Source organism: Quercus lobata, unplaced genomic scaffold (assembly GCF_001633185.2).
Source record: "Quercus lobata isolate SW786 unplaced genomic scaffold, ValleyOak3.0 Primary Assembly Scq3eQI_100, whole genome shotgun sequence".
Classification (NCBI taxonomy): domain Eukaryota; kingdom Viridiplantae; phylum Streptophyta; class Magnoliopsida; order Fagales; family Fagaceae; genus Quercus; species Quercus lobata.
Genome location: NW_022154707.1, coordinates 132,228 through 153,579, shown reverse-complemented (window position 1 = coordinate 153,579; position 21,352 = coordinate 132,228). Strand labels below are relative to the sequence as shown.

The following is a 21,352-nucleotide window of genomic DNA, read 5'->3' as shown; positions in this document are numbered from 1 at the left end:
GATTGAAAGCTCAAACTAGTGAGGTACTGGGCAAGGCAAGATGATAAAGATGTGCTTTTTAAAGCCAAAAAAGACAATCCTACCGAACAAATTTGTTAAAAAATTCTGATGTAGAGTGTAGACTGGGAGCACAATGGTTAAAGTTCAAAGTTACTACAACTTTATTGGGCTTTATTGCTCTTTTGTCCGATGATATATTTTAACTTTTAACTTTGAATCTGAAAGCTCGAAAATGTGTGAAAACACAAGAGCTGATTAGACCCCCAAATTAAAATTACGGCTTGGTTAATTTTACTATAACTTAAACTAAGTGCGGAATAAAGTAAATGCGAGCAGATAAACAATGTAACTACTCTAAGCCATATTCATCATATCACAGCAGTAAAATGAAAGCTAAAAGAGTAGGGAAGAAGAATGCAAACACAAGATAACACACCGATATGTTATCGAAGAGGAAACCGAAACTCGGGCAGAATGTTTTTTCTGCAGAATTTTCCAACTCAGCCCTAGTTATTTTAAAACGTTTTTAGAGTTTCTTATTTGTCTTAAGTATAAAAGGCAAACTTTAGCCACGTTTTAGTGTTGCTCATATTGCGGTTTGTGTAAATCTCCTGTGAGATCTAGGGGAGCTTTCCTTTACATAAACTTAGGGTTTTCAAGGAGAAGATTTATCAACACCTTGATGACCAATTCAGTTGCTACCATTGAAGCTTAAAGAAAACACAAGCAGGTGTGCTTGTATCTGGTGGTGAATCCAAGAAAGAAGGAGTCCGTGGATTCGGAGCTTGCATGTGGTCGTGTCAGTAAGTTCTACTGGTGGGTAGCAATAAGAAGTCGAGCGTGGGGGCTTGTAAGTCTTATTGTATGAACTTCGATTCTTTCAAGATAGTTGATTCAAGTTTACCTTGAGGATAGCTAAGTCAAATCCTCCCCAGGTTTTTACCGGTTTGGTTTCCTGGGTGATCATAGCTTGTGTTATTTATTTTCCGCTGTTTTGCATGATTTGATCTTTGTTATTATGATAACTTAGACTTGTTTAATTGGACTAAGTAACAACTTGGCTAATTACCTAGGTTAAATCAATTGTTTTAAGGGGTCTAAAAACTATCAAATACAATAAAATCCCACAAAATACAAGGAACAAAATTAAAGCAATTACAACACTTTCATGGAATAAGCCAACACTAATGTTATGAGAAAAATCATAACTTAACAGAATCTTTATTCATAGAGAAATGGAACGCGTTTTAGACATAAGAGAGGAATGACTTGCACATAATTTACATTAGCTACGATATCCATAAATTTGTTTTATGAGGCAGTACTAGGGAAGAAGATAAGTTGAGAGATTTTCCTCCAAGTTTCATCTGGTTGGTCAAAAAGATGGAGCCCATGGCAGTGAGCATTTGCGTGGTCAGGGGACTGAAATGCAGTCACAAAGATACGAACCTTTTATCTAATTTAATCATTTCGCTTGTAGGTTCTAAGCTATTGCTGCTGTGACTTTGCACTGTTATTTTTAATTGAAACGAGTTTTACGTTTTCACGTCCCAACGGGGACACAATTTGACAGGAATATGGAAATAAATTAGACATAAAAGAGATATGGACGTTGAAGCTAGAGTCAGATTTTGTGATTTAATTTTTTAACATCAAATTTGATACCATGTCACTCAAAGTTTGCTCCATCATACCTTCAGTTAGTCAAGTAGACACTAAGTAAGCAACCTTCAGAGACTAATAATGGTTTTCGGCTATAAAGTTATTATGATAGGCTTAATAGATGTGATTATGCAACTCTTATCATTGGTAAGAATACTTTCAAATCAAGTTAATGAACCCTAAACAAGCATGTATAAGAGCTTACGGGAACGCTTAAGTGTTCATTTGGGATGGCATGAAATTTCAGCTTATTTGCAATTTTAGCTTATTTTTGCTACTATTTATGGGTCTCATTGTATTTTTTGATATTATTTACCGGCCCCATTGTATTATTCAGCTTATTTTTCAACCTTTTTTCCTACACTTTCTGCAAAAAAAAATTTCAGTTTCAGTTAAATAAGTTGTTCCCAAACGAACCCTAAGTAACATTAAGTTAGTGGATTGCAAATAAAAATTTAAACAAGCTTAGAAATAATTTACATTGATGTTTTTTTGTAATTAATAAACCAAAAGAAATAATGTCTTTTTGTTGGCACGTAATGACCATATCAATCATAGTGATGAACATAATGCCAATTTTGAAAACAAAATCAATTTTGATAGACCAAAAAAGAAAATCTTAAACTTAATTGTTTGTTTGGATTGAACCGGGGGAAGGGGGAGTAGAGTAGAATAAGTCCAAAATTAGCCTATTTTTAACCAACTCTACTCTACTTCTCTCTACTCCCCCCCATATTATGCTTGCGTTAAGAAAAAAAAAAAAGTACATATGTAACCACTAGGCATACCATATTTAACAGCATAACACCATACATTTTACAAACACTAAGAATTATTTTTTTGGGGCGTAAATGCTGAAGAATTGAGAGAATATTCTAGAGAATACTTAATATATTGCATAAAATGACTGAATGAATTACATAATAAGAGTCTGTTTTGATTATATACATATAGGTGAGAGAGAGAAAGATAAGAGGGAGAGAGAGAGATAGTGGCTTAACAAAATAGAATAAGTTATAACTGATTTAACAGCTAAACACATGTGCCTAACAGTAAATTATATGCTAACTAACTGCCTTTAAGTGATACGGTGCGTTTTGTGGCTGATTTCTTGGCTTTGAGGACTGGACTCAAAACGGCACCGTTGCAAGCTATCTTCCTTCATCGGTGATCAGTGGCAGCTACATCACCTGGCTGCGTCTCCTGCTGCTCTACAAATGCATCTCAACAACTTGGCTCATAGTAGGTCTTGCATCTTTGTCTTCTTCTACACTTTGTAGAGCAAACTCAACCAAAGTTTCCATCATGCCTATGTCATATTTTCCTTCCACGTCACCAATCTTTTGTGCTTTGTCTCTCCCCCATCATTCATAGCATGAACACTCCTTGATGGGCTCTTTTCGATCATAATTTCCGACTAAAAAATTCCATAACTATAAACATCTACTTTTGAGGTAATTGGTAGATTGAAAACTCACTCTGGAGCTAGATAACCTCGGGCTTCTCTTATCCTTAAGAAGCTTGAATTCTCAAAAATACTTATGTTTTATAATTTTGACAGGCCAAAATCTGCCATCTTTGGTCAATAATTAGAATCTAGAAGTATGTTTTGAGATTTTACATTATAATGTAAATTCCAATCTAGATAGTCCTCGTGTACATTAGCTAGGCCTTTTGCTATACCTACAGGTACAACAATTTTGAACTTTTTTTTAATGTTGCGGAAGCCTAAAGAAAGCACATAGAATACTTTCTTGACGGAAAAGAAAATAAATTATTAGCTTCAGTAATAAATCTCGAATCCACAAGGGGTTTACTTGAATCCACAAGGAGATAAACTAGAATCCACCAAAGAAATAATTTGACAAAAGTCTGTATTTTTATTGATAATAATTTGATTTGTCTTTGATGGCTACAAAACATATAAATATTGAGAAAGTAAAACCCTAGGACGATTAAGAAACGTTTGAAACCCTAATTAGCACTAATTATGAGACTAGGTGACAAAATACTAAAATTTACTAAAAATAGTAAAATTGAATTAAATGCAAAATCATAAACTATTAACCTTAAGGTTCGTCTCAAAATAGATGGAACCTTATTTTGACTTTTAAAATAAAAGTTATTAAGGAAAAAATATATTACTATAAATAGCAAAAACACCATCGCTCCGATAACTTCTAATAGCACCCCCTTGATCTTGCGTTGTGATTTCCGGCACCTCTGCTGCTCCAAGAAGGCATGCACTATTTGTTTACATCATTTTCCCAGTCAAGTGAATTACCATAAAGGTTATCTGCTAAAGAACCATGCTACATGTACTCGTACACCAAAAGTTTGTGCTTTCCCTCTATGCAATACTCTCACATCTCTATCATGTTCATGTGGTTAATTTGTCCAATAATGCTTACATCTGCTAGAAATTCACATTCTCCTTGATTGGCTTCATTGAGACGCTTGATTGCTACAACTCGCTTATTAGACAACACACCTTTGTATACAATGCCCCCACACTTCTTCCAATCTCTTCAATAAAACCTTTTGTAGCATTTTTTATTTTTTATTTTTATTTTTATCCCTGCATTGGTAAATTTCTAATTCCGTTGGTAGCAAGAACTTAGCCATGATTGTCAACATCTGAATTTTTCTGGATTCTGATTTCAAGTCCAGCTAGTCCTCAAATATATAATGATCTCAATTTACCACGTCGAAGTTTAGGGCCTATTTGGTAGAGGTGTTTAAGTATTGTTCTTAAAAATGATGTGAAAACTTTGGTTTAAAAAGTGTTGTGAAAACATGTATTTAAAGTACTCATAATGCGTGGGCTTCAGTTAACTTAACTGGTAAAATCTCTAATGGTTAAATAAGAGATCTGGGGTTCAATCCCCATCTACACCAAAAACTAATTGGTATCTTGGTTTGATGATAAATAGCTATCATTTGAGCGAATGCCATATGTTGAAACTCTCTAAACAAATATACTCATAATGCAAAAAATGTGTTTGACACTATATTTCTAATAACGTTTTTTCAAAAGTGAAAAACGTAATTGTGTATTTGATATGTGTGTGTGTGTGTGTTTTTCTTTTTAAAGTGATGATATGTAGTCAAATTAGTGGTACCTACGGTTTCTAAAATATTTATAGAAGTGTCATTGAGCAACGTTGTTTGAAAATTGAAAACTGGTAAAAAAAGTTTTCTAAATTTAGTGTTTAAACACCCTAAAATGAGCAATATAACTCAAACACTCCTAAAAAAAAACACTCTTACCAAAAAAAAACATGTTTGGTAAGAGTGTTTTTTTTTTAGAACATTGAAAATTGTTATTTGGAATATTCACATATCAAACAGGCCCTAAGCTTTTATAATTTAACAGAAGTTCCAGAGTCTAGACTCTAGACTGGAATAATCTTTTTAATGGACTGGGCTGCTTGAACAAATCGTTAATCTGGCTAGACATGGTTATGAAAATCTAAAGGTAAAGCCTGCCTCCTCTGGGCTTGCAAAGGAAAGAGATAACTTCAAAATCTTGTACAGGCCTGGGCTGCCTAGACTATTCATGTTGTAACAACTTTACTGCTTATATGGTCATTCCAGCGAGTTCAGATGATGAGAAACCTCCCTTCCGCACCTTGATGGACAAAAGGAACATTTTGGAGAACGGATTCAAATTTAATGGACCAATATAAAAAATCTCAAACATAGGTTGCGTTTGGATAGCTTAGTTTTTGCTAACTTATTTTATTATTTAGTTTATTTTTTGCTATTATTCATGGGATTCACCGTACTTTTTGGTACAATTTATGGGTTTCATTTTTAGCAAATTAAGTGAATCACAAATAGACACTTAATGAATCAAGATGAAAAAAATCCTTAACAGTGCCATTTAGCGTAAAGAGTAAAAACTCTCTTATTTATGTTTGGTGGTAACAATAATTTATTTTCTATCACATACATACAAACTTTAAAACATTATTTCATATTAAAGTTACAAACTTACAAATTAAGTAATATTATTTAGGCTTAAATATGTTGTTGGTCTTCAAAGTTTAGCATATTAGTGAATCTAGTCCCTAAAGTTTGTTAGTACACATTGCTGTCTGGCCCAATGGGTTTAGGCTCAACGTCTTATCACTTGTACCATACATTACTTGCCCTATACTCTTTTTACTTGCATTACACACATATATGTTTATATAAAAATGTAGTCTCCTATACAATTCTTAACAAAAATATGTTAACAAATTACTCTCTCTCTCTCTCTCTCTCTCTCTCTCTCTCTTATATTAACAAAGTTTAAAATGACCGCATTTAATCCTTTATACAATATGGTCAAATTAGAAGTTGACACATTATCATTCCCACAAAGACAACAGGCAATCACTTAGAGTTTGTTGGGGACCAAGATTGATCACTTTAAATTTTTTTATGGACTAAAATCGACAATTTGAAGTTTGTTAAGGATTAAAAGTGATCACTTTAGATTTCAAGGACTAAAATTGCCAATATGTACAACTTTAGAGATCAAAAATATATTTTACCCAAAATTTTTATCATATTATTGAAAATTTAAACTATGGAAAAGGATGCAAAAGAATTTTATCTAACAAATTAACTAGGAACTTTATTTTTATTAATTTTTTTGAGAATTAAGTCAAAGATTTTATTGAATCATGTTGTTGCAAGGAAGATGCAAGCTAACGAAAAAGTTAAACAAATTAGGAAAAACACACACACACACTTATTTCACATCAAATGCATGTTGAATGCTAGCCCAATTTATAGGAATATAGGAGAGACTCCAATTTATTGGGTAGCAACTTCACAACTATGCTTGCTTTATGAATGAAATTCGGTACATATCATATTAAGTAGGACATGTGACTCAATTTTTTCTTGGCGTATGAGCATTTCAACTACTTGGCTCATGGTAGGTCTTGCATCTTTGTCTTCTTCTACGCATTGTAGAGAAACCTGAACCAAAGCTTTCATCTTGACCATGTCATGTTTACCTTCTAACATTGGATCAATGATCTCTTCAAGCGAGGAGGTATTTGAAGCCGCTTTCTTCATTTTTTCCCTCACCCATGTAACCAACATTTTGTGCTCAGCTTCCCCATCATCATTTATAGCATGGACATTCCTTGATGGACTCTTTCCGGTCACCATTTCCAACACCACAATCCCATAACTATAAACATCCACTTTGGAGGTGATGGGCATATTGAAAACCCATTCTGGAGCCATGTAACCTCGGGTTCCTCTCATCCTTGAGAAGCTTGAATTCTTAAGGACGCATCTATTTTGTAACTTTGACAAGCCAAAATCTGCCACTTTTGGTTGATAAGTCGAGTCTAAAAGTATATTTTGAGGCTTTACATCACAAAGTAAAATCCAGTCTAAACAATCCTCATGCAAATAAGCTAGACCTTTCGCAGTGCCTATGGCTATTTTGAACCTTTTCTCCCAATCAAGTGCCTTGGTTGAGAGGTTATTTGCTAAAGAACCATGCTCCATGTACTCATACACCAAAAGCCTGTGTTTTCCCTCTACGCAATACCCCCACATCTCTATTAAGTTCATGTGATTAATCCTTCCAATGATGCTTACTTCTGATAGAAATTCACTTTCTCCTTGGTTGACTTCATTTAGACGCTTGATTGCTGCAACTCGCTTATCAAACAACACACCTTTGTATACAATTCCCCCCGCACCTCTTCCAATCTCCTCAGTAAAACTCTTTGTGGCCTTCTTTAGTTCAGTATATGTAAATTTTCTAAATCCAATGGCAGCATGATCATGTCCTTGCTTGTCAACACCTAAACTTTTCTAGGTTTTGATGTAGAGACACCACACCACAAAGAAAGAGATGATTTCAAGTGCACCCACTCCACTAGCAAACCAGAGCATAAATTTCACTGTCCTGTTTTTACCGCTTTGTAGTGTACTATCACTTGAGCAAATTAAACTGAATTCTTGTAGAGGATTGTCGCCGGGCAAGATTTAGCTTTTTGGAAGTTTCAAATAGATATCTCCCCATAAATCTGGCGAACGATATCCATTCAGCAATCGTGTCTTCAGATAACAAGTGTTATTGTTGTATTGGAACGCTTTGCAATCACATGCTGCCAAACATTGATCCCAACATTCATCTAAGGTGTAATTAGGGAAAATTGCAAAATCATACCCGTAAAAGTCAACATAGGATAATAGCACAAAGTCCAATTCACTTTCATCGCAAGAGAAGATCAACTTCGGGTTCACAGCCATCAGCCCAATCGCTACGATTTTTCATCTTGTATCCTGGTGCGCAAGAACATTTCTTGCCGGAACCAATATCATAACTGCACAAACTGTTGGCCCCACAAGCACCAGGAATCTTGCAAGGTCTCTGAGTGCCTTGCCATGAAACAACCCAAGTCTTCCCCTCCTCTTCCCAACTGTACAATCGAATATTACCATCGTAATCAAGTGTCAATCTTCTATGAAGCACTGCTCCATAGTCGACTGAGATAATAGTTAAATGATCGTATGAACTAAAATTCCCTAAGGAATTAAAGACAAGTGTGCTACTATTGTAATACCCAAGCAATGAATAATGATAATAATAATAAGTACGGGAAACATTAGGACCATTATAAACGCTTTGAAGATAGCTATTGTTGTAGAAGGAAAGCTCATAGAAACCAGAGGAAATGTTGGTCTGGCTTCTTGAGGAGACAAGCTTTGTTTTTCTAGTGAATAGTTGTTCAGGAAGAAGGGTATCTGTAGGGAAGTCAAAGCTTTGCCACAAAACATGTTCCTTGTTACGTAGAACAAGATTACCGGTGTTGTTGAGAAATAATTGGACTGAGGAGAGTGAGACAGTGTTTGTGGCCCAAACGTTGACATTTAACTTATTGGCATCAGTTAGGATGAGATTGCCAGTATTGAGGAGGGAGAGCTTTGAGCGCTTTCCATTTACTGGCTGGTCACGGTTTGCCATCCAAACTACGGTGCGTGAGTTGCTAAACCATATGGCAAAGCAATAGGCATTATCACCCACGGAATAAAAGCCAGCAGAGAAGTCGCCATTTGGCGATGTTAGAATATCTGGTTTCTCTACTGATAAGGATGTGCCTTTACTGATGATAACTGCTGAAGATGAAAGTGGGAAAGAAAATGCCAAAGAGAATAGAAGGAACAAGACTGGGGAACCCATGATTGAAAGCTCAAAACTAGTGATGGACTTGGGCAAGGCAAGACCACAGTTATTTTATGGCATTTAAAGATGACGTAGACAATTCATACTGAGAAATTTTGTGAAATTTTTTTTATACAGAGTGTAGACTGGAATCTTTGCGGCTAGTGAGGTTCTAACCGAAGCGCGTCTATTGCTGGTTGGAAAAAAAAAAAAAAAAAAAAGAAAGAAATAAAACAGTGCAGACTGTAGACTGGAGCACAATGGTCAAAGTTCGTAGGGGACAACTTTTTTGCGCTATAAAAGAAAAAGAAAAAGAAAAAGAAACAACTTTTTTTTTTAATACGAAAACGACAGAAAGAAATACCTTTATTCCTTTATTTTTTTGATAATCACCTTTATTATTTTTTTGCCGACGGATGTTTCAGCTTTGAATCTAAAATTCATAGAGAAATATAAGGCGCTTTAAACATATATAGGAGCATTCATATTTACATATACAAAATTTACTTACTATGTTAGTATATAAGAAGTTTGTTTTTTTAGTTAATCACTTTTTAAAAACATGCATATTTGATTTTACTTTTTTAAACTCTATTTTTAGTTAATCACTTTTAAAAACAAGCATATTCGATTTTCTATTATAAATTCTAGGGTAAATTTCAAAAACCTACCCTGAGGTTTGGGGTATTACCAAATACATCCAAAGGTTTTAAAAAATGACCAATTTGGTCCTTAGTCACTAACACCATTTGGGAACCGTCTATTATTAGTATTTTTTTTTTTTTTTTTTCATTTTCTTCTTCTCTCCCTTCACGCCAAATTTTTTTTTTCTTTGTCTCTAACCTCTAGCTCCCTCTCTCTATCTCTAATCTCTAAAACTCTCATGGCCAACACAGATCCACACGCTACTAGACCTTTGTTCTCAGTGGATCCTTCATCTTCTCATCCTCCATACTGTCGATCCAGGTTTCACACGTCGTCTAGGACCCTTTAGCTTATAGATCAAAGAGTGGGTTTGGGGTTTTGAGGGAATGAGAATCAGATAGGGAGTAGATGTTTGTTGGTCTCAGGTTTTAGAGAGAAAAGTGACATGAGGGATGAGAGACCATCTTTGTGGTGGTGTTGGCTGAGGTTCATCGTGGAGGAGCATGGAGGCTCTACTCCTTTTAGATCGATGAGATCGAAGAGAGAAAATAGTGATTTTCAGTGAGGAGAGTTGATGGTTGAGGAGGCTTAGACTTAGGCTAATCGAAGATAGTCATGGAGGCTCGGCCATGGTTGGTGTTTGGTTTCTAGAGAGAGCTCGAGATCGGAAAGACAGAAAGAAGGGAGAGCTCCAATCTGAGGGATAGAGAGAGAAGAGCAAGGTGATAGTAGGGCAACGAGCAGAACCACTACCCGTGGTGGCAACGATGTTCGAAGATGGAGTTACTCAAGTGGTCGACCATAAGAGTTGCAGAGATTAGAGAGAGTGAGCTGGAGGTTAGAGACAAAGAAAAAAAAAATCTGGCGTGAAGGGAGAGAAGAAGAAAATGAAAAAAAAAAAAAAATAATAGACGGTTCCCAAACGGTGTTAGTGACTAAGGACCAAATTTGTCATTTTTTAAAACCTTTGGATGTATTTGGTAATACCCCAAACCGCAGGGTAGGTTTTTGAAATTTACCCTAAATTCTATTTCATTATGGATTGAACAATGTTCTTTTATGGTATTTAACATCGTGCTCCCCTAAGCCGATTTTTAGAGCGGTGGTTGGGACTCGAATTGTAATCTCTCCCAACAATCCCTCCTCCCCTCATAATGATGCTTTCACAACATGAATTAATGACTTTGACTCTGATATTATTTGTTAAGTTGTGAGATATGCCACTCTATTCCAAACATTGGTGATGTGGAAGACACATTCAAATTTTTTTTTATGACATTCAACATTATGTCTTCGCCTGTTTTAGAACAATCGTAGGAATCGAATTGTGGTCCCCCAAGAGTAAGAAATCATTGAAGTAAAATTGTATTTTAGTAGATGTGTAAGGAAACCAATGTGGTGTTTTTTGGGGGAAGGGGAGGGGGGGGGGGTTCAGGACCTAAATTGTGCTTTTGTCCTATTATAGGGAAACAAATGGGATTTTGGGAATGCTTCCTTCAACTCATAAGGCGTTAGTTGAATTTTAGAGAAAGAGAAACTCTTAAGAGAATTCTGATTAAAGAATAATCGTTTTTAGACTTGAGATCAATTAAAAAGTTTAATAAAACTTGATTCAGAAGTTAAAATACTCTAAAAGAGATTAATTACAGTACACCAAACCATAACAAGACCCTAATTTATTTAAGACAATATTAAAAACACCTAAAATGAAGAAACATAGTAAGCTACAAACTAAAATCCTAAAAATTACATAAAAATTTTAAAAGTTAACAAACAACAAAAATTAAACACTATAATCTATCCTACATCAACAGAGTTTAAAGTGGTCTTCGCTTAATTCAATGTTGGCCAAAAGACATTCATATTAAAATACAGCAGAGATGCACATTTTATTTTACACACTAAGACGATATATAGGCATGGGTTGACTACAATGGCGCCAATGACCATGTTCATAGCTTTACATTATTGCTACGATCATTTATACATAAATTTTCTGAATGTGGCAGTGGGGAAGAAAATAAATTGAGAGATGTGTCCGATGTTTCATCTGCAATTGGTCGAAACTCGAAAGGAAAGATGGAGCCCATGGCAGTGACCATTACCGTGGTCAGGGGACTGAAAGTCACAAAGTTACCACATTTTTTTTCTTTCTAATTTAATCATTTCGCTTGAAAGTTCTAAGCTATAACTATTGCTGCTGTGACTTTGCACTGTTATTCAACGAAAAGTACTGAATCGTGTTTTACGTTTTTTTTTTTTTTTTTTTTTTTGGTGCTCAAAAACGTGTTTTACGTTTGTAGGTCCCAATAGACACAAATTGACGGTAATGAAAATGGGGAAGAAAATAAGTTGAGAGATGTGTCCCATGTTTCATCAGCAATTGGTCGAAACTCGAAAGGAAAGATGGAGCCCATGGCAGTGACCATTACCGTGGATAGGGGACTGAAAGTCACAAAGTTACCACATTTTGCTATTGCTGCTGTGACTTTGCACTGTTATTCAACGAAAAGTACTGAATTTTTTTTTTTTTTTTTTTTTGGGGGGGGGCTCAAAAAACGTGTTTTACGTTTGTAGGTCCCAATAGACACAAATTGACAGTAATGAAAATAACTTAGACATAAAGAGGGATATGGATCGATGTTAATATTGGACCCGCGTGGCTTGAATTGCCAAGCCCAAATTTGGTCAATCCAAATTGTAAAAGGAATGCTTCTTTGCCGACTTGGTTAATAACACACACTCTCTCTCTCTCTCTCTCTCTCTCTCTCTCTCATATATATATATATATAGATTGTTACGCGTGGCACTACAAAGTGAATTGAAAATTCCTAAAACCTAGTAGTAGCTGCATAAGAAGAGCAGAGCTTTCTTGTCTTGTGGGTGAGAGAGAGATTTAGGGTGTAATTAGGATTTGGGTTTTTAGAGAGTGTTATTATGCATTATTGTATCTCCCCATTTTCATAGTGAAAATTTTCCGTTGTCATCGTGAAGGTAAGTAGTTTGCTAAACCACGTAAATTCTTATATTCTTTGTGTATGCTTATTATTTAATTCCACTTATTTACGGTTATTGATTTAAGTCATGGGGTGCTATTTGCACAATAGTTTTAAGCTCAAAAAACGTGTTTTACTTTTCTAGGTCCCAATGGAGACAAATTGACACTAATGATAATAACTTAGACATAAAGAGGGATATGGATCGATTTTTTATTATTATAAGAAAATAGCACTTTTATTCAATCAAAAGAAACAATGACAGAATCCTGGATGAGGGCTTGGACAATACAAGAAGGGAGACTCCCCAATCCATACACAAGAATCATCTATGCTAAGTGCAAATTTTGCTAAAAGATGGGTAGGTTTGTTCCCTTGCCTCCGTACATGAGAAACATTAATTGAATGAAACTCCGAGCTGATTAGTTGCATGCCAAGACACAAAGAGTCAACTAATGAGGGGGAATTGGACAGACCACAGAGAGCACATACAATCACCAATGAATCCCCTTCCAAAACAACATTTTGAAAACTCGAGTCCCACACTAGTTGAAGGCCAGCTTCAAAAGCTTTTGCCTCTACTTCTAGTGGGCCCAATGGAACATGAAAATGTTTGCATAGCGCAGCATCAAGTCTACCTACATCATCCCGTAACACAACACCAATTCCCGCAGAGCTACTAGGCTTGGATAAGGCGCCATCCACATTAATCTTAAGCATGAAAGGGGGTGGTGGGGTCTAGGTGACATTGATGATCTCGGGTCTAACTACAATAGAATCTGTCGCAGCTGTATATTCGATCAAGTAATGAGAAGCCCATTGGACAAGAGCTTCCGAAGTCTTCCTGGTACCCCCGTGTCGGACCGAATTTTGATTACTCCATAACAACCATGCTATCGTGACCACCAGAGCTACCTTCTCTTCATCAAAGGACTCTATCATCAACAAGAACCATAACAGATCAAAGAAGGAGTGAAATTGGCCTGTCCTGAGTGAACTAGGAAGCTTTGAACAACTCCAGACTAATTGAGCTCTAGGACATGACCAAAACAGATGTCTAGAGGATTTGGAAGCCTCACCACACTTGTCACATAGGCTATCCGTGAGCACTTTACATTGGAACAAATTATCTTTGGTTGGAAGAATATTACGACAGGCCCTCCAAGTGAAATGGCGAACCTTGTGAGGGATAGGAAGTTGCCATAGTTTCCTCCAAAAACCCCGTGCGAGCTATCCGACGAGACTGAAGCATTCTGGGCAGTATGGTGGAGATTCATAGCAACCTTATAGGCACTACGGACTGTAAAGCAGCCATTATTAGTTTCCACCCAAATAATAGGATCATCTGGCAGTCTAATACTCAGCGGTATGCCCAAAATAGTTTCGGCATCGACAGGTAGGAAGAGTTGGCGAATGACTTCTTCTTTCCAGCTTTTCCTCTCTGTATGGATAAGCTTACTCACCCTAGTATCTTGGTGTAGGAAAAGTCTGGGCGAGATAACTTATGGCTTGACCCCCGAGGCAGCCATTTATCCCCCAAAATTCGGATATCCTTGCCATTTCCAACCCTCCAAACGAACACCCTGCTTGACAATGGATTGGGCCGATAATGTTCTATGCCAAGTATAAGAGGGGTTGTTTCCAAGAGCAGCATTCAAGAAGTCACCATGGGGGAAACATTTAGCCTTGAGGACCCGGTATAGAAGAGAATTTTGGCCATTTTGGAGCCGCCAACCTTATTTAGCTAGTAAGGCCAAATTAAAGTATTTTAATTGTTTAAAATTGTTAGGGACATATTTTTATGTAATTGGCATATCCTTTGACAAAACACACTTTATTTGTATTTGGGTAAATCTAAGTAGGTTCAAGATGATCATTACAAGTTGTTAAATTAAAGACATGAAGATTACTCAAGAACTACTCAAGAAAAGTGCAATCTGCAGGTCTTGATACCTCCTCGACAGAAGCTCGATCTCTTGAGATTCATTAAAGCTTAACAAATGTCTTGATCTATTGAGCTTACGGGATTTAGATTATAGCCAACAACGTTTTTATTCTAAAAGGCTATTTGTTTATGGGTTTTGTATAATTCTTATAGGATTAGGAAAACCCAAGGTTTATGTAATCCTTATTGGACTAGGAAAGCTCAAGGTTTGTGTAAACCTATTTGGAATAGGAGAGCCCATTAAGCTCCTATTTAAAGGAGGTGGAAAAAGAAAAACCTAACCCTAGAGAGCTTCATAAGGTTTTCTTTTTGAAACCCTAGCCTTAGAATATCTGGTTTCTCTACTGATAAGGATGTGCCTTTACTGATGATAACTGCTGAAGATGAAAGTGGGAAAGAAAATGCCAAAGAGAATAGAAGGAACAAGACTGGGGAACCCATGATTGAAAGCTCAAAACTAGTGATGGACTTGGGCAAGGCAAGACCACAGTTATTTTATGGCATTTAAAGATGACGTAGACAATTCATACTGAGAAATTTTGTGAAATTTTTTTTATACAGAGTGTAGACTGGAATCTTTGCGGCTAGTGAGGTTCTAACCGAAGCGCGTCTATTGCTGGTTGGAAAAAAAAAAAAAAAAAAAAGAAAGAAATAAAACAGTGCAGACTGTAGACTGGAGCACAATGGTCAAAGTTCGTAGGGGACAACTTTTTTGCGCTATAAAAGAAAAAGAAAAAGAAAAAGAAACAACTTTTTTTTTTAATACGAAAACGACAGAAAGAAATACCTTTATTCCTTTATTTTTTTGATAATCACCTTTATTATTTTTTTGCCGACGGATGTTTCAGCTTTGAATCTAAAATTCATAGAGAAATATAAGGCGCTTTAAACATATATAGGAGCATTCATATTTACATATACAAAATTTACTTACTATGTTAGTATATAAGAAGTTTGTTTTTTTAGTTAATCACTTTTTAAAAACATGCATATTTGATTTTACTTTTTTAAACTCTATTTTTAGTTAATCACTTTTAAAAACAAGCATATTCGATTTTCTATTATAAATTCTAGGGTAAATTTCAAAAACCTACCCTGAGGTTTGGGGTATTACCAAATACATCCAAAGGTTTTAAAAAATGACCAATTTGGTCCTTAGTCACTAACACCATTTGGGAACCGTCTATTATTAGTATTTTTTTTTTTTTTTTTTCATTTTCTTCTTCTCTCCCTTCACGCCAAATTTTTTTTTTCTTTGTCTCTAACCTCTAGCTCCCTCTCTCTATCTCTAATCTCTAAAACTCTCATGGCCAACACAGATCCACACGCTACTAGACCTTTGTTCTCAGTGGATCCTTCATCTTCTCATCCTCCATACTGTCGATCCAGGTTTCACACGTCGTCTAGGACCCTTTAGCTTATAGATCAAAGAGTGGGTTTGGGGTTTTGAGGGAATGAGAATCAGATAGGGAGTAGATGTTTGTTGGTCTCAGGTTTTAGAGAGAAAAGTGACATGAGGGATGAGAGACCATCTTTGTGGTGGTGTTGGCTGAGGTTCATCGTGGAGGAGCATGGAGGCTCTACTCCTTTTAGATCGATGAGATCGAAGAGAGAAAATAGTGATTTTCAGTGAGGAGAGTTGATGGTTGAGGAGGCTTAGACTTAGGCTAATCGAAGATAGTCATGGAGGCTCGGCCATGGTTGGTGTTTGGTTTCTAGAGAGAGCTCGAGATCGGAAAGACAGAAAGAAGGGAGAGCTCCAATCTGAGGGATAGAGAGAGAAGAGCAAGGTGATAGTAGGGCAACGAGCAGAACCACTACCCGTGGTGGCAACGATGTTCGAAGATGGAGTTACTCAAGTGGTCGACCATAAGAGTTGCAGAGATTAGAGAGAGTGAGCTGGAGGTTAGAGACAAAGAAAAAAAAAATCTGGCGTGAAGGGAGAGAAGAAGAAAATGAAAAAAAAAAAAAAATAATAGACGGTTCCCAAACGGTGTTAGTGACTAAGGACCAAATTTGTCATTTTTTAAAACCTTTGGATGTATTTGGTAATACCCCAAACCGCAGGGTAGGTTTTTGAAATTTACCCTAAATTCTATTTCATTATGGATTGAACAATGTTCTTTTATGGTATTTAACATCGTGCTCCCCTAAGCCGATTTTTAGAGCGGTGGTTGGGACTCGAATTGTAATCTCTCCCAACAATCCCTCCTCCCCTCATAATGATGCTTTCACAACATGAATTAATGACTTTGACTCTGATATTATTTGTTAAGTTGTGAGATATGCCACTCTATTCCAAACATTGGTGATGTGGAAGACACATTCAAATTTTTTTTTATGACATTCAACATTATGTCTTCGCCTGTTTTAGAACAATCGTAGGAATCGAATTGTGGTCCCCCAAGAGTAAGAAATCATTGAAGTAAAATTGTATTTTAGTAGATGTGTAAGGAAACCAATGTGGTGTTTTTGGGGGGGGGGGGGGGGGGTCAGGGGACCTAAATTGTGCTTTTGTCCTATTATAGGGAAACAAATGGGATTTTGGGAATGCTTCCTTCAACTCATAAGGCGTTAGTTGAATTTTAGAGAAAGAGAAACTCTTAAGAGAATTCTGATTAAAGAATAATCGTTTTTAGACTTGAGATCAATTAAAAAGTTTAATAAAACTTGATTCAGAAGTTAAAATACTCTAAAAGAGATTAATTACAGTACACCAAACCATAACAAGACCCTAATTTATTTAAGACAATATTAAAAACACCTAAAATGAAGAAACATAGTAAGCTACAAACTAAAATCCTAAAAATTACATAAAAATTTTAAAAGTTAACAAACAACAAAAATTAAACACTATAATCTATCCTACATCAACAGAGTTTAAAGTGGTCTTCGCTTAATTCAATGTTGGCCAAAAGACATTCATATTAAAATACAGCAGAGATGCACATTTTATTTTACACACTAAGACGATATATAGGCATGGGTTGACTACAATGGCGCCAATGACCATGTTCATAGCTTTACATTATTGCTACGATCATTTATACATAAATTTTCTGAATGTGGCAGTGGGGAAGAAAATAAATTGAGAGATGTGTCCGATGTTTCATCTGCAATTGGTCGAAACTCGAAAGGAAAGATGGAGCCCATGGCAGTGACCATTACCGTGGTCAGGGGACTGAAAGTCACAAAGTTACCACATTTTTTTTCTTTCTAATTTAATCATTTCGCTTGAAAGTTCTAAGCTATAACTATTGCTGCTGTGACTTTGCACTGTTATTCAACGAAAAGTACTGAATCGTGTTTTACGTTTTTTTTTTTTTTTTTTTTTTTGGTGCTCAAAAACGTGTTTTACGTTTGTAGGTCCCAATAGACACAAATTGACGGTAATGAAAATGGGGAAGAAAATAAGTTGAGAGATGTGTCCCATGTTTCATCAGCAATTGGTCGAAACTCGAAAGGAAAGATGGAGCCCATGGCAGTGACCATTACCGTGGATAGGGGACTGAAAGTCACAAAGTTACCACATTTTGCTATTGCTGCTGTGACTTTGCACTGTTATTCAACGAAAAGTACTGAATTTTTTTTTTTTTTTTTTTTTGGGGGGGGGCTCAAAAAACGTGTTTTACGTTTGTAGGTCCCAATAGACACAAATTGACAGTAATGAAAATAACTTAGACATAAAGAGGGATATGGATCGATGTTAATATTGGACCCGCGTGGCTTGAATTGCCAAGCCCAAATTTGGTCAATCCAAATTGTAAAAGGAATGCTTCTTTGCCGACTTGGTTAATAACACACACTCTCTCTCTCTCTCTCTCTCTCTCTCTCTCTCATATATATATATATATAGATTGTTACGCGTGGCACTACAAAGTGAATTGAAAATTCCTAAAACCTAGTAGTAGCTGCATAAGAAGAGCAGAGCTTTCTTGTCTTGTGGGTGAGAGAGAGATTTAGGGTGTAATTAGGATTTGGGTTTTTAGAGAGTGTTATTATGCATTATTGTATCTCCCCATTTTCATAGTGAAAATTTTCCGTTGTCATCGTGAAGGTAAGTAGTTTGCTAAACCACGTAAATTCTTATATTCTTTGTGTATGCTTATTATTTAATTCCACTTATTTACGGTTATTGATTTAAGTCATGGGGTGCTATTTGCACAATAGTTTTAAGCTCAAAAAACGTGTTTTACTTTTCTAGGTCCCAATGGAGACAAATTGACACTAATGATAATAACTTAGACATAAAGAGGGATATGGATCGATTTTTTATTATTATAAGAAAATAGCACTTTTATTCAATCAAAAGAAACAATGACAGAATCCTGGATGAGGGCTTGGACAATACAAGAAGGGAGACTCCCCAATCCATACACAAGAATCATCTATGCTAAGTGCAAATTTTGCTAAAAGATGGGTAGGTTTGTTCCCTTGCCTCCGTACATGAGAAACATTAATTGAATGAAACTCCGAGCTGATTAGTTGCATGCCAAGACACAAAGAGTCAACTAATGAGGGGGAATTGGACAGACCACAGAGAGCACATACAATCACCAATGAATCCCCTTCCAAAACAACATTTTGAAAACTCGAGTCCCACACTAGTTGAAGGCCAGCTTCAAAAGCTTTTGCCTCTACTTCTAGTGGGCCCAATGGAACATGAAAATGTTTGCATAGCGCAGCATCAAGTCTACCTACATCATCCCGTAACACAACACCAATTCCCGCAGAGCTACTAGGCTTGGATAAGGCGCCATCCACATTAATCTTAAGCATGAAAGGGGGTGGTGGGGTCTAGGTGACATTGATGATCTCGGGTCTAACTACAATAGAATCTGTCGCAGCTGTATATTCGATCAAGTAATGAGAAGCCCATTGGACAAGAGCTTCCGAAGTCTTCCTGGTACCCCCGTGTCGGACCGAATTTTGATTACTCCATAACAACCATGCTATCGTGACCACCAGAGCTACCTTCTCTTCATCAAAGGACTCTATCATCAACAAGAACCATAACAGATCAAAGAAGGAGTGAAATTGGCCTGTCCTGAGTGAACTAGGAAGCTTTGAACAACTCCAGACTAATTGAGCTCTAGGACATGACCAAAACAGATGTCTAGAGGATTTGGAAGCCTCACCACACTTGTCACATAGGCTATCCGTGAGCACTTTACATTGGAACAAATTATCTTTGGTTGGAAGAATATTACGACAGGCCCTCCAAGTGAAATGGCGAACCTTGTGAGGGATAGGAAGTTGCCATAGTTTCCTCCAAAAACCCCGTGCGAGCTATCCGACGAGACTGAAGCATTCTGGGCAGTATGGTGGAGATTCATAGCAACCTTATAGGCACTACGGACTGTAAAGCAGCCATTATTAGTTTCCACCCAAATAATAGGATCATCTGGCAGTCTAATACTCAGCGGTATGCCCAAAATAGTTTCGGCATCGACAGGTAGGAAGAGTTGGCGAATGACTTCTTCTTTCCAGCTTTTCCTCTCTGTATGGATAAGCTTACTCACCCTAGTATCTTGGTGTAGGAAAAGTCTGGGCGAGATAACTTATGGCTTGACCCCCGAGGCAGCCATTTATCCCCCAAAATTCGGATATCCTTGCCATTTCCAACCCTCCAAACGAACACCCTGCTTGACAATGGATTGGGCCGATAATGTTCTATGCCAAGTATAAGAGGGGTTGTTTCCAAGAGCAGCATTCAAGAAGTCACCATGGGGGAAACATTTAGCCTTGAGGACCCGGTATAGAAGAGAATTTTGGCCATTTTGGAGCCGCCAACCTTATTTAGCTAGTAAGGCCAAATTAAAGTATTTTAATTGTTTAAAATTGTTAGGGACATATTTTTATGTAATTGGCATATCCTTTGACAAAACACACTTTATTTGTATTTGGGTAAATCTAAGTAGGTTCAAGATGATCATTACAAGTTGTTAAATTAAAGACATGAAGATTACTCAAGAACTACTCAAGAAAAGTGCAATCTGCAGGTCTTGATACCTCCTCGACAGAAGCTCGATCTCTTGAGATTCATTAAAGCTTAACAAATGTCTTGATCTATTGAGCTTACGGGATTTAGATTATAGCCAACAACGTTTTTATTCTAAAAGGCTATTTGTTTATGGGTTTTGTATAATTCTTATAGGATTAGGAAAACCCAAGGTTTATGTAATCCTTATTGGACTAGGAAAGCTCAAGGTTTGTGTAAACCTATTTGGAATAGGAGAGCCCATTAAGCTCCTATTTAAAGGAGGTGGAAAAAGAAAAACCTAACCCTAGAGAGCTTCATAAGGTTTTCTTTTTGAAACCCTAGCCTCCTCCTATAGAAGAAAGAGTTCTTGCTGCGTTTCTTGTACGTCTTTGGGTTCTGTAACCAAGCAAAATCTCTTGCACCAACATTAAAGATCTTATTGGTGTTTCTATGTGAAACTGTTGCAAATCAACTACAACAATCAAAGGGTTACTGTGGGGTTAGTCACGTACTTGGATTCGTGCAAAGGAGTAAGCTACGTACTGAGATTCGCGCATCAATTGGTTAGTCATGTACTGGGAGCCATGCATTAAAAAAGAGAGATTGTCACTACAGAACAAGTCCAATTGGGTATTGGGATAAGGGTTCAACTGTAGGTTGGTATACGGTATCGGGATTTCTTTACTATTAACCGTTTGTTGTGATAATAGTAGAATTTCAGGAGTAGTGACCTTAAAATCACCCCGTGGGATTTTTGCCTTGTTGGTTTTCCCCATTCGTAAACAAATCATCGTGTCAATTTATTTTCCATTGCATAGTTAGTTTAATTAGTGATTTGTTTGTGCTACCACGCGTTTGCATGTTAATTAACTTAATTAATTCACTTGGCTAAATTAATTGGTTAATTTATCACAAGGGGTCAATTCGTTTTTGGCCTA

The 21,352-nt window shown here is 36.6% G+C and overlaps 1 pseudogene; it reads right to left on the bottom strand.

The window, feature by feature from the left end:
- Positions 1-6,501: 6,501 nt before the first annotated feature.
- Positions 6,502-8,863, bottom strand: LOC115972937 (annotated as a pseudogene).
- Positions 8,864-21,352: the final 12,489 nt, after the last annotated feature.